Source organism: Daphnia pulex, chromosome 4 (assembly GCF_021134715.1).
Source record: "Daphnia pulex isolate KAP4 chromosome 4, ASM2113471v1".
In the NCBI taxonomy this organism is placed as follows: Eukaryota; Metazoa; Arthropoda; class Branchiopoda; order Diplostraca; family Daphniidae; genus Daphnia; species Daphnia pulex.
In genome coordinates, this window is record NC_060020.1 from 8,832,739 (window position 1) to 8,850,299 (window position 17,561).

Genomic DNA, 17,561 nt, shown 5'->3' on the forward strand with positions numbered 1-17,561 from the left:
AGCTGATGGATCGATTTCACAGGCGAAATAGGAATAATCAACAGTAGTGCCTCTAGTGCTCGATTACACCAACAATTTGGCTAACTATTTTATACTCAAGTGATCCAAGCTCTAAGCCCAGCTACAAAGTGTTTATTGGTTCGCTTGGTCATTAAGACGAGCTGTGATCATGTTGACAAACCCTAACGTTTTTACCATAATATTTTTTAATTTCCTTTTTATCTATAAAATTATTCATACGATTCAGCATTCTTAACTGCATGATATAACAAAATTCCCACCGTGAAGGGTAATTTGTGACACTTAAAAGAAAAACCTATCATACAGATCAGCCTGAAAACGCCTGTAAAATACGGAACGCCAAATAGAATTGGCTAACGTCCGAAGTTGCCAATTCGACTTGGACGAATGATCGATTGGACGGTTACGGTTGACGTCCAATTTTTGGATTTTGGACGTCAACCGTCCAATCGTCAACGTCCAACGAACTGGCAACTTCGGACGTTAACCAACTCTATGATCCCCTATAATTATACTAGTGCCAGAGCTGCTAGTGCTATTTATTTTAGAAATCAATTGAACATGGTGTATTATTATTATTTTTCCCCTCTTTTCACCCTTTTCGTCTTTCGCCTTTGGGCCCTAAGGGCAAAAGAGGGGATATAGGCAGCACGAAAAAGGGGGAAAAAGAGCAAAATAGGGTCTTTGGCTCTTTGCATGAAATTTAAATTTGTTTAAAACATACTTGGTTAGAATCAGTTTTTTACGCTGATTCTCATGGTATTTTTTAAATATTTTTAAAATGAACCTATCTATGTGTATTTCTAATTCAAAGTTCAAATAAGCGCCTCCCATTTCAAAACGGGCCCTCAGCCATTTTTTAGGGGCGGAGCTTAATTTCTGATAAATTTGTAGACGACGCTCACCAACATCACCAAAATCACCCTTGAGAAATCGGAAGTCCAAAAAGGACTTTTTTTGCCAATCAATAATTAGAAAGCTATACATTGCTTTAAATTGGCATTTTTAAAATTAATCGGGCATTATCTTGTTTATTTAATGGCAAAAGCCTCTAATTTTTAAGTATTATAGTTTAATGGAAAAACTTAATTTTGTCACGGCCGCTTAGCCATAAGGCACCATGTAAACCACGGCTGCCGCGCGGCTGAAAAAAATTTGACCGTCTGTCACTATTAATTTCATAAATAATCTATTTTACACGTGATGTTGAATTGTTGATGAAAATTTGATAACTTATAAAGTAAAAGACGTGAACACGAGGAAATTTTTTAAACAATTTTTTTATAATTAGAAGTACCATATTTTTTCGAAAATAAAAAAAATTTAATATAAAATGTTTTTTTAACAGAAATATTTAATATTTTCACGGAGGGTTTTGGATGTAACATCTTAAACACTACAATAATAAAGCTCATTTAAAAAATTTCATGTTGAATTTTGTTCGAGGTTAAAAATTAATTACCCTCGACTATACAGAAATGTTCGACACACCAGCACGGATTTGATAGAGGTGGATGGTCTAGTCTTTTATGGGAATAAATTGGTTTTTCCGGTATCCTTGAGCGAGGCCATGGAATGCGTCTTTTTTGGACATTTTTGTGAAGTAAAATGTGTCAGGCGGGCCAAGTCGTCCGTATACTAGTCGTCCGACCACATCCGTAACATGTTGCCCAGCTGCTCCACCTGTCAGTAGAACTGACAAACAAACCCTACTTTGCCCTAGTTTCCCGTCAGTCTTCCATTTCATTCATTTCAAATGGTGCTGTGTCGCACAGCTGCGGTACAGTATGGTCCAAAAAAATCCGAACAACCTAAAAGCCACCTATCAGTCATGCGGGAACTATGTTAGGCTTTTTGGTCCTAATTGTGGGGGGCTAGGAACAAAGCGAAAGGTGGGAAGAAGGAAAAAGGAGTAATAGGCTCATTTAGCCACTGGTCATGCCTTTCCCCCCAAAAAAAAATCATGAACGAAACCAGACAGGCTGTCTGGAATTTCCTTTGCAGGTAAAAACGAATAACCGCATTGCAATAGCCTTAGGCCTTAGGCCCTAGGCTCACCGTCAATACTGTAGGCAGCGTACGTACGCCGCAAGGTACCCGAAGGGAATGTTAAGGGTATACTAGTTGGTATAGTAGTATTGCTGTATTGGTATAGTTTTATAAAGGCAGAGCTATAGAATAGTTATAGAATAATAATAATATTCTGTTATAAAGGTAGGCCTATTATTAAGATTAATTAATAATATTTAAAACAAAAATGTTATGCCCTTAGTTTCCGGAGAAATTTAATATGCAGAAATCGAGAAAGAGATGAAAAGCATATTTCCGCATGTTTCTATCCAAACATTAAATACAAATTCAATTCCAAAAAACCTAATATGATATGGCGCGGCGTAAGGGTAAGGCGTGACTTTGGTGCGGCGGAGGCTTCGCCCCGCCACCCCACGTCACACCGGATCTTGTTAAAATTAAATGTAAGTAACTACCTATCAGCACTTCTTTTACTGGAGATTGATAGCGTTTAAATGATAACATACAGTTACTTATATTCTATCGTACAATATTACTCCAACAGCTATAGTCGCTATAGTTAGTGATTACGAAATAATAACACTCGTTTTGAACTATAACCGACAGAGAACACAGTACTACTACTTTGACTATAAATTTTATTTTATCATACGGGCTTCAAGTCGATTGTCACGTTACGTTTATATCCCTGTCAGCTGTCACATGTCTCTGTATTATCGTCTGCTGTAACAGCTATTGAAATTCTGTCAAAAAGTAACAAGAACTCCGTTTGATCAAACGCCTGAATCGATTGCAGCCAAATTTTCAAAATAGATGTAAAAAATTGTAAGCTACGGATTACTGCCATTGAAATGCAATTAAATTGTTGATTGCAATCAATAATTGCCAAAAACTAGTGCATCCATCTATATAGTGTTACGATAACTGCAAAAAGCCATCTGTGTAGTGTTACGAGAACTGAGGGTGCCCAATGTAAAAAAACCACATGTAAAAACCATACCAATGTAAACCATACTGCAAACGAAACTTTGACCAGTAACCCTTCGGGTAATTTCGTCAAGTGACAAGAAAAGGAAAAAGCTGTCCAAATCCTGCACCATAAAGCGGGAAAAATTCAAAGTTATAGTAAGGTGGCTTTGAATCACGTTTCATGCAAGTCAATTTTGACCGAATGTCGTGACGTCAATGAAATCATTTCATTGGCGATTAATAATCATTTCCTATTATTTCCCTATCATTTAATTAAACCAGTAATGAAAAACGACAGTTTGTTTGTTAATTAAACAAGATTCCATTTTTTACGGAGATGCCGAGATTTGAACTCGGGACCATAGGGGTAGGAATTAACAACCGTAACCACTAGCCCAACACAGAATGATTTAAACAGTTTTATTTTAAAAATAAAAACAAAACAAGAAAGTCAATATTTAGTCCAATGCCCTTCAGCCTGACAACATAAGTCTAAACGAGAGACCATTGAATCAGACAATCTCTCCCAGTATCCCGGCCTACGGTCATAACTCGCCCACAATTCGGTTGCTTTTGCAAAAACTTGTAGTGGCGTCTCTGGCATCAAAGTCTTTGACTATGTCACCCCACACATTTTCAATGGGGTTGAGATCAGCACCCTTAGAAGGCCATGGCAGTAATTGAAATTCTGGGTGTTGACGGAACCAGGTTTTGGCAACAATTGAAGTATGGATGGGAGATTTGTCTTGAACTAATTTATATGGAAAATTTGGGAAAAACCTTTCTATTGCCCATGGGAGGAGATGATTCTCAAGAATTTCAACATATTGCTGCCCGGTAAATCTGCCGTGAATCTGAATCAAGGGCCCAGACCCCTCAGCCGAAAAACAGCCCCATACTGGCACAGTCTTTCTCCCACTACGGTCGTAAATTTGGACGTGGTCTTTTTCAAATCTAGTGCCGTTGGGGCGGTAAACAAAAACTCTGCCACATTCGTCAGATCTAAAATTAAAAAAAAAAGGGACGACATCGAGACTCCGGCGTGGAAGGCAACCGGTTTAACCACTACACTATCGGTTTAACCATTACACTATCGGCCAGTAATAATTTAAAGTTACCCAAAGGTTTTTTCGTCTGTGAAAATAACAGATCGCCACCACTGAGCATCACGATAAGCATGAAGAGCAGCAAACTCAAATCGATCTTCAATGTGTTGTGGAGAAAGAAAGAATTTCCACACAGCTCTCCTCGGAATTCGATTGACGGCTTTCAATCGTCGAACAATTGTCTGACGAGAGACATCGACATCGGAAGTATCTATTTCAATTAGCAATTAACAAATAATTTCATTCATGAGAACAAAAACTACACTTTACCGGCAATTTCCTTTGATGTCGTGATAGGTTTGTTTAGAACCACACGTAACAATCGCAGATCTTGGAGTGGAGTGGTAACTCTTGGTCTGCCCGATCGTTCTCGTCGCAAAATGTCTCCCGTTTCAAGAAATCGGAATTGCCAAAGTCCGACTGTGGCTGGAGATATGCCTAATTGCCTTGCAATTTCTCTCACACCCAAACCAGAATTCGTCAACGCGACAATAGCTCCCCTCTCCGCAAAGGAGAGTTTTTTGTTTGGATTTTCACGAAACATCACGGGTGAATGATTGCAAATTAACACGGTAACAGATGAAGAAAACTTTTGCCTTATTGCCACATATTCATTATTTAAAAAAAATTGATTCCTGAAAGTAATTCATACCCATTGCTATTCGTTTCTTTGAACTTATGCCATCTCTTTGTTCGTCTAGTGGATACGGGGGTTTTCTCCTACGCCTAAGGTCCCGAGTTCAAATCTCGGCATTTCCAAAAAATGGAATCTCGTTAAATTGACAATCAAATTGTCGTTTTTCATAACTGGTTTAATTAAATGATGCAATGCGGTTATTCGTTTTTACCCGCAAAGGAAATTCCAGACAGCCTGTCTGGTTTCATTCATGATTTTTTTTTGGGGGAAAGGCATGATCGGTGGCTAAATGAGCCTATTACTCCTTTTTCCTTCTTCCCACCTTTCGCTTTGTTCCTAGCCCCCCACAATTAGGACCAAAAAGCCTAACATAGTTCCCGCATGACTGATAGGTGGCTTTTAGGTTGTTCGGATTTTTTTGGACCATACTGTACATCACGTCCGTCCATAGTTAAGGTCTTGGGTGGATTTTTTGAAGACAGAAAAACTCCTACTAACCGACAACGAGAAACTTCAATATAACTTTAAAGAATTATTAAAAGAGGTCATTACTCACAGCCTCGCTACGGTCTACCAGGAAAGGTAGCCTAACGCCCTATCCCTGTCATCAGCCAGAAAAATGGAGGGACCTTCAAGGTTTCGTCAAATTCCGCTTGGAGCGCGAACGTCAGGGAGACATAGATTTTAGCTTCCTCCTTAATGACTTACCTTCGAACTTTTCTTTCACCCTCCCCAACTAAGCATCCTTTTCTCTACCTCTCCTGGTAGACCCTGAATCTTTGTCTCCATGACTCTCGTGCTCCAATCGGAATCTGACGGAACCTTCAAGGTTCCTTGTCTACTCTGCTCTCATGGCGTATGTCTACCACTCCTAGTAGACCATGGCCTCGCCGTGGCGATGGGGCTATTGTTCAGAAATACACACACCTAGTGCACAAAAATTATGCATTTTCGCTGAAACGGATTGTTGATTCGAAAAATACTGATTCGGGAAAAACAAATTCGGCAACCTAAATTGTTGGCTCTGAATTGACCACCCCTCCCCCAAAATTTAGTACATAATTCAACACCCAACCTTTCACTTACTTATTAGTCCAATGCATTCAGTGCTCAAAGTCTATGGTGGACGAAAATAACACAGCAGTCGTTTACACGTGGGTAAAATCCCACTACGGAAATGTTGGAAACGAGTGGGCCGACAAGGAAGCAAAATCCACACTATCAAATAAAGAAGAATCAATCAGCACATGGAAAACACTCCAAGAAGTAGCGAAGGTATTGGAATCATATGTCAGGAGAATATGGCAAAAAAGACGGAACAATGCATCAAAGGCGAGCAGCTTCTACCGAAGTCACACCCCAAATGTCAATGAAAGACCGAAGACATGGGGATCTACACGCAAATAACAAGTATTGTTGACACGAGTGAGATGTCATCAGCTTTGAATCAACCAAAACCTATTTAAGCAGGGAAAACACCCAACAGGCCAGTGTGATTTCTGTCAAAATAAAGAAGATGTGCAACACGTCCTTCTCCACTGCCATTTAGACGAAGAGAGAAGCAATGAAAACAGCGGACTCGCTAGCCAGAATATCTCTCAGAGAACTACTGTGTACGAGCAAAGTGCGAAACAACGCAGTGATCACCTTTCTTAAAAACACCGGCATCATCAACCGCGACTACGTTTGACATGAAAGACGCAGCAACACGGGTATAAGCCACGGTATCTCCAACTGAAGACTACGTTTCGTCCCTGGCAAGATATAGGCAAAGATGCCTGAAATTGCCATCTTCTCCTCCCCCCTCCCCCAAAACAACAATAACAACACTTATTTATTTCTTTTTGAACGAATAACATAGGACGTAACATTTTTAAGGATTAGTGGATTCAGATTAGATTTTAATATTTTACCGATAATATTACCGATGACTTCTTTGTATTTCACTTATGCACATCTGACTTCATAAAAGGCTCATTAAAAAGCGCCAACAAAAAACAACAATCATTACCATGGGAAAATATTAATATGCTGTTACTTATTTATTCGTTTATTGTCATACACTTACATGTTCGAGGAGTGTGAGAAATAGTAAAACATTCCGTAGACCAATTTTAGATGGCAGCACCTACTTAGCTGTCTAACTTACTTCGTTCTTTCACTTATAGTTCTGAAACTTTCAAGTGGGCTTCTCTTTAGTCCCACTTCTCTCAATCTCTCTCTCACTCTCTCAATTTCTATGCCAGGCATGACTGACACTTTTCATCAGCTTTATACTTAAATTTTCAGTTTCACATGTTTTCACTATTTAGTGTATTCTTTATTTTGTGTTCCAAAAATTTCTCTCCGGCAGGTGCCCGAAGTCTCAAGTTTTTGCGGATGGCTTTGGGGGCCGAGCGGAATTCACAACAGCAAGACGCAATACAAGATAATTACTTACATACAGCCTTTATTGAAGAAACCAATCAGAGGGGACGATAACACAATTAAAAAGGGGATTCAACGCGAGGGGTGGCCAGCTGGAAGGCAGGGCACCTCGCACAATAAAAAGGTGCTTTAACGCGAGGGGTAGCGGACTTGCACTCTCCGTCCGTCGGGATCATGTGGCTCGAATCAACTCGCCTTCCCTGGCTTGAGAGACAGGTGAGCTCACCGTTGTCCCTCTACCGCTCGATCTTGGGACTACATGCAGCCAGTCAGCAACAAAGAAAAAATACAACGCGACATATAAGACACGGATTTATTCTTGGAAATCATAGCGATTATCGAACATGTAACCATCACGGAAATCTTCAAGTTCGTCGGAATAAGCGAATGAAGAATGCATCGCCTTGGGGTACTCATGGACAGACACTTGTCCATTAGATTTATCTGAGGAGTAGACAGCTTCCAGAGTAGCCTCTTCATCTTGAAAGTATCTCTCATCATGATACTCGAAGAAACCAGGGTTGTAAATCGATAGTTTCCCCTGTATCGCCGATACCGCTACAGATACTATCACGAGAAACTACCGCTGCTAGCGATAGCGATATTAAAAGCGATACTGAAAAAAAAATTCCTAGTGCTTGCAAAAAATTTTATAACTTGGTAAAAAAATGTAAACAAACTATTTTTGTGAGATCTTTCGATTAGATCACAACAATTAAGGAATTCAAAATGAAAGTCGCCAAGTCTTCAATAAGGGTTCAAATTTTAAACAAAATTCGCCCTACCTAAGAAAAAATTCTTTTATCAGCAGCGCCGATCTTTAAAAAAAAATTTGTATGGACTATACTATAGACACGTAACACTTACAGATTTCCGGTATTCACTTAATCTTCTTAGAACCTTGGGACTTCGATCCTGATAGGATCTGCCACAATTGTTAGTTATTTTTGTGTTTTCTAAGAATAATAAAAAAATCTTTTGTATCGTAAAATAAAATTTGCTTTGCCATTGACAATGAGGAAAGAATGTGACTCTCTGAGATTTTATTCTGCAATTTGATGGTGAAACTCTTAATTTAGGCAATATCTTACAATGAAATGAAGAATAGCGGCGATATCAACGCTAGTCATAGAAGTAGCTTTGCCACGGAGGAATGAACTACTAACGCTGAACCGTGCACTTCCCGTTCTTCGTTTTCGTCCATTCCAAAAATCACTCCGTAAAATGAAGTTTTCCGTAGAAACTAATAGGAAATTTCGCACATTCTTTTTGTATCTTTAGCTTCATCGATCTATCCTACCATTGGCTTCAAAATTCGTTTTTTTCGGCCGACTTACTATTTTGTATTTTTCTCTTTCCCATTAGTGCCCAAACGGAATCAAAATAAAATCTACGAACGATGGGCGGAAAGGAGGTTTCCTACGTTGGAGTAAAGTACTTAGAACTGGACACCTGTTCTGATTTTGCTTATTTCTAAAGCTCTCCGTAGAACGCGAAAGATTAGTTTAATTTAGGCTTCTAATTTAGCCAATTAATTAGCCTTCTCTCTTTCTCATTCTATCCACGCATAGCGTTTAAAATATTCTTTGGGTCATAACTGCATGGCGAGTCAGATCTTTCTTGAAGAGCGATATTTCTGTCCCGGCAGCATCCAGGGCGTTAGATTATTGGCAGCTGAGTGTCGGGACAAATCTGGTGCGAGACAAATATGTCCTGCTGGTTCACAGTCGAAGATTCTTGTAGACTTCGATTAGAGCCGACTGTCGCGCCAGATGTTTCCCCTTACCAAAAAATCGGTTAAAAAACGAGAAATACTCGTTCGATAAAATTTCTTCTGTGACAATCGACAGAAGAAGGGACAATAATATTTCGTGAAAAGGCCATTCAATTCTGTATTGAATGGTTGAGAAATAAGCTTCCATCGGAAGGATTTTCGCTGAATTCTAATCTCCCGTGTCTGTGGGACTGCTCCCGCCAGACCCAATGAAAAGCCTTCGGAAAAATTGTCCCGATAGTCGACATCGTCCTGATCGGCCTCGGTGGTCGTATATAGCTCGAGTTTGACTTCTTTCGGCTATTTGACTGGAGGAGTAGGCAATGCAGTGGCCTAAACGGTGCTTGGCTGTTGGTTCTACATGGGATCCTACAGAAGCTCTTCTTTTTCGTCCGTGATGGTCCCAAAAAGGTCGGCTTCCATCACGATTTCTGGGACAGGCACCGTGGAGCGGCTGTGGACCTTCTCGGCCCTACTTCTCAGAGTCTTGATCCTTGGAGCTGCCGCGCACATTTTTTTCCATTTGTGACCAAATGAGGTTGAGTCGTAACTCCTCTAGACTGGCTTTGATGTCAGTTTCTAGACCATCTTCATCGGATGCAGTTGGGTCAACCACCGGTAAGCTGGTTTTGGACTTGTCCAAAGTTTTTGCTCGCAGGGCTTTCCCTTTTCTTGAGCTCTTAGGTGAGCTGGGTGGTGTTGACAACTGTATGAGAACCGGTCGAAGCCTCTTGTCGTTTTCACTGGCCCGTGGTCGGGTTTTGGCAGAGGGTTGATCCCGTGTCCCTCACGCGAAAGCGTTTGGATTTACCTCTTTGGTGGTGTTTCAATCCTCCAGTTTTCTGACTTGGCGTGTTGTAGGATGGTGTGTTGTAGGATGGTGTGTAGGATTGCCGTGGACCATAATTTTAGCTTTGGAGCGGCAGATCGTTCGATTGATCCGGCTGTGGTTGAAATGGAACCTGTTAGTAATATCAATCTGACAAGGTGTTCGAATTTTTACCAGAGTTAAATTGTTGGAAAAGCAATAAAGCAGAGGAATCCTCCCAACCATATTCCACCCGAAAAGCCTAATGTTGTTTTTCCACTTCTTTTATTGGAATACATATATTTTCGGTTGAATCTTTGTTTGGGTGGTCCTTGAATTCTGGTTTACTCATGTGCTGAGGATGACGACGATTAGCTTTCGTCCGTGAAGACCAACCATCGTCAAAACTCTACCGGATAATTCACGTATCGTCTCGAAAAATTTAGGTTAGTATATCTTTTATTGACGCAATACGAAAATAAATTCTCGATTTGGTTGAAATCCTTGAAATGGAATTTTCTGAAGTAAGATTCTGATTCAATTCCAACATTTGCTACAATATTCACCGATATTCATATTGGTTGAATGAAATCTTAAAAATTGTTAAACGTCCATTGTTTACCATAGAAAGGTGAACAAAAACCTAAGTAAAGTAATGAAAATCTTAGTTTTCCGTTGATACTCTATGTAAGAATTTATGAAAGTGTGCTTACCGTTGCTATTTACAAGTTGTTGGCCTTTTCCCTCTATATTCTTGCCCTCATTTACGTAACACACTTTTTACAAGCCGCCACGCTCAACCTTATTTAAAAAAAGAAAAAATAGCCAAAGAACTCAAGAAAAAAGAAATTCGTGGATGATTGCAGCAATGACCCGTTTAAAATAATTGCAGAAGTATTAGAAAATTTCTTTCCACTCGGGGGTAGATAGGGTTTTTTTTTGGTAGCGTATCTCGTCTTGGTTTTCATATTCTGTTGTTTATATTAGAGAAAAATCAGAAGAAAACAAAAACATTTTGAAGAAATCTGATGCATTTGATGCCATCTAACAAAACTGAAATACCCCCTATTTGGGGGGTTATCCTGGAAAAATTTCGTATTTCATCGATTATTATGAAATTTATTACGATTTGACAAAAAAATTATGAAACTATAGTTTTTGGTTACCCTTACATTCCCTATTTTTCTCGAAGTTTTATGTTGAGAAGTCTCCGAGTTATAGAGTTTAGAAAAATCGTAAATAGTTACAAATAATATAAAAAAACGTGGTTAAAACAGGACGGTTGGGGTGATTAATTGGATAGACACAAAAAAGAACTGATCCCCGAGTTTCATTGGTTTTGTTGTAGATATTAAAGCAGAGAATTGTCTGTTCTCTTATTTTGTGAAAAATTTTGAATTCTGGTTAATAAATACAAAATTTCATAAATTAAAACAAGAAGGTAAAAACTGGGGAAAAATGTTCCAAAAAAATGGTTTTCTTACTTTTATTCATATCTTGAGAAATGAAATAGATTTAAACGTCAAATAGCATTCTCGGATAAAAAATACCTAACATTCTTCACATAAAAATAATTTTTCGTTATTTTTTCTTAATAGTTTTGTCACAGGATCATTTGTCCAAAGCATCCCCCATAAACCTGCCCTCCCCTACTATGATATTAAGGTCATTGTAATAAAAAATACAATATACAGCAAGATATAAATCTAAAATCACGAAAATTTCACGTTCGGTATCATAACTTTCGTAGATGGACAATCCAATTTCTTTGACAGAAGATGAAACAGTCTATCACCCTCTAAACCCCCCCCCCCCAAAAAAAAACATGAAACGGGACCTTCGTTATTGTTTACCAAACAACCGATTAAAATGAAATCCTGTGTTTCTTTCGCCATGTTCCTTCCAGTGAGATTGCTTTCAAACAGTCGACGCACCACACATGAATGGTTAATTGCTATTCATTCTCGTTTGCTAAGATATCCCCCTGCATATCCCCATGATAAGAAAGAAAAGAAAACGATGCGATGTCATACTCTCCTTAGACCGTAACACTTTGTGTCCCTCAATATCGTATCACGATGAAATTATGAATCATCGTCGCCCTATAATAATTTAATCATAAGGATAAGTCTGCATCAGTATTCACATTTACGTACTGAATTTTTATTGTGGTTTGGTTTTATATTTAAATTAAAAAATGCAGTACCTAGGCCAGCAGCAAATCATAGATAAAATAGTGTTCTATAGCTACTAGTGAACTGCACAGAAAAATCTGCAAAGAAGATTTAACTGTCGAACATTGTCATATCAAAGTTTTTCGAATGCTGGCTTTCAAAAATGAATTTAATTCAGTATTTCCAGATTTTAGTGAAACGATTAGTAACTCAATATCCGACAACAATATTGCAAGGGCAATATTTCCACTGTTCCATTTTTAAATCCAAAATGCAAAGTTTATTTGAATCTTGACCCATTGGAGATCTCAAAATTCCCCGAAAGATTGCCTGTGTTCGTTTTGAAACCCCGAACCAAATAAATGGATAAATTTAAATCCTGAAAAGACTTTAAAAATTCCTCAATTGCAGTCCTGATGTAATTCAAGCAATAGCGACAGATAAGATATAGATTGTAAAATTAAAGCTGTGCCCAGTAGAAGGGCCTTTGATTACCACAAAAAGCGTCATACTGAGTCATACTGAATCGATTGGTTCTATCACCTAGGACGCTTATTTAGAAGATTATAAGAAGCAAGGAACGTGATGAAGATTTGATTTTTAAAACATCAAAAGCTAATCAGAATCATGCACTGTAATAACATGCGGACCGATGTTACTGCGTTAAATGAAAAGGTCGCATAATGTTTACCAGTAGGGGTGTTATTCCTTAGGGCCCAAGTTCAAATCTATAAAAAAGGTATTAGGTTAAATACATTGAGATTATGAAACCTTATGACATAATGGATTACGATGAATTATACTTGGACTTACAGAGAGTTTAAGTCGAAATGTAATCATTCTGTTTTTCTCCGAGAAAATCAGAAACTGCTAATACGGATTAAGATGGATTACTGCATCTACCTCGCTAAAGCCAACTAAATCCTTCTTCTGTTTTTTTGCCGAGCAAATCATAAACTGAGGAGATCATCTTCTATTGTTGCCGAGTGAATCAGACCTTTCTTTTTAAGACAACAGGTTCCGTATATAAACCAAAACTTAAGTTTGAATATTAATGTTTTACAATAGCTCAACCCCACACGATCTCTCGTTCTAAGCTAGTTACAATCCCATTTATTTTAGGCGTCCCATGCAGGATGATAAATGGGACGAAGGAAAGATTTGGCTACTACTCATCCCCACCGAGAACCCATCACCGACGGACCCTACTCTATTAGGTAAGTGGTTTTGTGTTCATAGGTATCGACGCAATCAGGAGGCTTGTTTCCGACCTCATCGCATCTGTTCTCCCTTCAAGCGACAAATGACGTTACATCAGAACACGGCGGCCTACGTTGATAGTTGCTACTGGAAGTGCATCTATCGCAACCCGATGAACAAACGCCACTGCAAGGATCCAACTTCGTCCGTGCGTACCGGCACGTTGTACGAACACTCCAGGCTCTCCATTCCGGAACTGGTAATTAAATTAATTCCAAATTTATTTAAATGTAACTTGATGTCTAACTAATTTTTTTTGTTGATTTCTAGACGTTGTTCTTTTTCTGCTTCTTCATTAATTCCCAAAGCTACTCCCAGATGAAAGAGAACATGAGGATTGCCAACAACTAGACCACCAGACGTTGGGCAAAATATCTGCGGGAGGGAGTTTTTCCTCTCGTCTTTGGTCTTTCCGCCTAATCCAGCCAGATTGGTGGGGTTGGAAAGGTCTTCTTAATTAAAAGAAAACATGTTTACTCACATCTCACCGTTAACCATTCCAAGCACTTCAAAGACCCCATCACCGGCGCTAACACCAACACCGTCGAGGGAATGTGGGCGCAAACGAAGCGCACCCTCATCAAGGGAGGTGCGACGTGAAATCATCTCTTGGCGTGCTTGGCCCTCTTTATGATGAAAAGAATGTTGTAGGCCCAACAGGACGCCGATATGTTCGTTGCCTTCATGAAGATGGCCAACGCGTGCTTCGCCGACAGGAACGTCCTTCCCGGAAACTACGGCAACTGGATTCCTCAACCCGAAGAGTACTCGCCCATTTCTACCAACTACGAAGAAGACCCAGAAGACAGCGACGGGAATGACGAACCCGTCGGGGATGAGACCGGCGCCTACATCACCGACCTTGATTCCGACAACGATGATGACCAGCCGTCATTAGGTTCTCCCTTTTTACCAGATGTCACTGAGGTACAATAGGAAGAAGCTAAACGGATCGTTCCGAAAGAGGCGTTGTCCCAAGACTATTTCTCATTGTATCCAGAACATACGGCGTAGATACGACGAAGATGCTGCGTTCCTACGAAAGAGGCTTAAAATAAATAGAAATGGTGGCATCGTTTCCTCTATCTTTTCTTTGAAACCTGTCTAGTTAGCAACTAGATATGCTTCAACGACATGGGGAGTTTTCATTCAGCGAAACTGTTTTATTTTACACACACAGTAATTTTGTCTTGACGTCCCGTCAACGGTCTCATCAACTGAAGTTGGGACTTGGTTGAATTGAATCGCGAGAGAGAAGAGGAAAATAGTCGTGAAAAATGCGAAAATTTCATTTTATACCGCCAGGTCGTTTTTGATTTCCGACATATGCGAGGGTTGGTCCCACTCAATTGAGCATTGCTCTCAGCCACCCTCTCAGAAATGAGGAAAAATGTACAGATACTACCAGAAATATTGATTATTTTCCTATATAGGAAGGCAGTACCTCAAAAGAAAATAAAAAAATAGTATCCAAAGAGGCTTCTAGATATCGTGTGAGGGATGGTCGGGACAATGTTACCGACCAAACGGTCAAAATAAGCAGCTGAAATCAAATAGTGGAATATCGTTGGCTTTTTTATGCATGGGGCAGTCTCTCGCCACCCTAAACTTTGCTGAAACTTATTCCAAGTCCCATGGCCAGTTTTCGACAGGACTGAATGGCGGGACTAGATGGATGCGAGAAAGTGGGACGTTAAAAATAAGACGAAAGGTGTCTCGTCCTATTAGTCCGTATCTCTTGGGCGTCACAAACAAGCGTCACCTACATACGGGATTTGAATTGTCAGGAACAAAAACAATGCGGAAATATGGATTTGAATCGAAGCAAATATTCGTAAAGATCGATTTAAGAGAGAAAAATTGGGGAAAAACGGCGAAAACAAGTGCCCGGTATTATTAGTCCGTGTTTTGCGGATGTCCGTCGCATACGGCGGTTGGCTAATGAACTCCCCCGTTACTTCAATCCAAAACCAATGTCCAAAGTCAGTCCACCGTCCAACTCACGTGAAATTGCACACGAAATCTATCAATTAATCCGTCCTCCAATTTAATATCCACTAGCCATATTTTCATAAGACTTCCTGCACTACTATCTTCCAACCACATCTTACACATAAAAATCTTACATATGCAACCATCCAATCTTAGTATGAAACGCTCCGTTACGTTTTAAATCTATCTGAGTCTGCAACTGTATGGTAGAGCAGAGGCCACTTTCAAGTCTCAGTACGCCATTTAAATTATTAAAAAAATACGGCGGTTAAATCAGGTTTCGAGAATTGTTGGGTTAGACCTACTACAAGAAACCCACAGAAAACATTAAAAAGAAGCAACCTTAAGAATCCAGTTCCCAACATGACAATAGCTTCAATATAAATTATCACATCGAACCCCAACCAATGCGAAAATGTGGAAGAAATTTTTATTTCTTTTAACAAATCTTCAGACGTAAAATGCTGTTGCAAGCATATTGCAATGATACATTTTGCTTCTTTATTCTAAATGTATTAGCAATATGAAAAAAGATAAAAATACGCTCGTGGATGAAAAATCTGGAAAATCCGATGGATCGTCGTTTGAAAACATTTGTCAGAAACATTGCCATCTTTTGCAGCCTATGACAAAGTTTGTTTTCGAATCTATAGTACACATGGAGCATTATCAGTATAGGATCTTTTGCAGATGGTAGCATTGTGATTATACCTAGAATTGGTAGTAGATGATGGCGCAAACTTAAAAAATATATGCAATGGTGATGTTGCCATCATATTTTCAAGAATGATTTATGGCCAATGTTGCACCAATTACACAAATATAGTCCAAGGGCGTGGCTAAACTCTAAACTAAAAAAAGGTAAAAGGGTAAAGTTGCTATCACGTGATGATTTCTATATTTCTCATTGGTTCAAGTATTTTTCTTTGTCTTTTCTACATTTTGGCGACGTTGCAACTTATGAAATAAAACATTGTGACTTTAATCTAATCAAAACCCCAATAATGGCAAGATAGGTCAGTTTTACTTTGAGTGACGATGCAAGAAAAGAAGTAAGAGATAAATTTGAGTGAGACGGGCAAAAACTCGTTCGAGCAAGCTCAGAATTTCGTCGTGGTGATTTCTGCCACCCAAAAGTGAATGGGAATAGCTGTTTTCAAAAGAAGAAGTGCCTCGGTCGACACCACTTTGAATTCACCTATTGTGACCTTGAGAAAGATGCTTTGGAGGGATCTGGGTTTCTTAATCCCTGCCTTTGACTTGAGAAAAGGGAGCAGCCATAGAGCAGGATTGATTCGATGACCGTGAGGTGGATGAACTGAATACGTTTCCTGTCCAAACCTCAAGAGGCGCGAAGGCAACTTCACACACCAAAAAAATCTTTCTTAGCAGCCACAGCTGTAGCATTGACATTAGAGGACCATTTGAGTTGGGAATTGAGAGTAAAGCCTAGGAAGACGGTTTCATAGACAATTGAATAAACACGTCGTTAATTGAAATTCTGAGGTGGGAGACATTTGGGCACTGTTTTTGAAAGAACATTACGACGGTTTTAAGAGCATTAGGGTCAGCTTTGACTCTGACAACCCCAAAGAAATTGCGTAGCTCATGACTTGGAGATTTTGCGTGAAGATCTCAGGGATCTTGTGAGAGCAGGCGACGGTCAAGTCATCAGTATAGCCAGAGATTAGATGTAAGAACGGACACGAGAGCCTGAGGACGTAATCAAAGAGGATAACCCAGAGAATCGGGTAAAGGACCCCGCCTTGCAGACACCCTAAGTTAACAGTATAAGCCTTGGTGAAACCATTGTGAGGCCAGATATTGGTACGACATGACAAAAAGCAAGAGACAAGTCGAACAAAATAGAATGGGCAACCTCTTTGGATCAGGGAAGTTAGAATGGCTGGATGCCACATTGCGTCAAACTCGCTAACGATATGGAGGAAAGTGACAGCAGTGGTTTGCTTAGTAAGCCGTGCTTTTTAAACAAAAGATAACAACGCATGACAAGCAGCCTCAGTGGATTTACCCGGAGAAAAACCATGCTGATTAGCACTAATCATATTTAAATGACCGGAGTACCACTGTAGTCTCGATATAAGAACTTCTCGAGAATATTGGCCAGGGTATTGACAAGACTGATTGGACGAAAGCTGTTTAGGCTGTCGTTATCAGTTTTGTTGGGCTTTCCAATGATGACAACCTTTGAAGTTTTCCAGCATTCAGGAAAATACTCGATATTAAAACATGCACTTCCATTACCTTCATATTTAATTTAATTACTGTATTTAACATACGGTCACGCACCACAATTTCATGAACAGGATAAAAAGTATAACCTTTTTCCATGTACATTGGG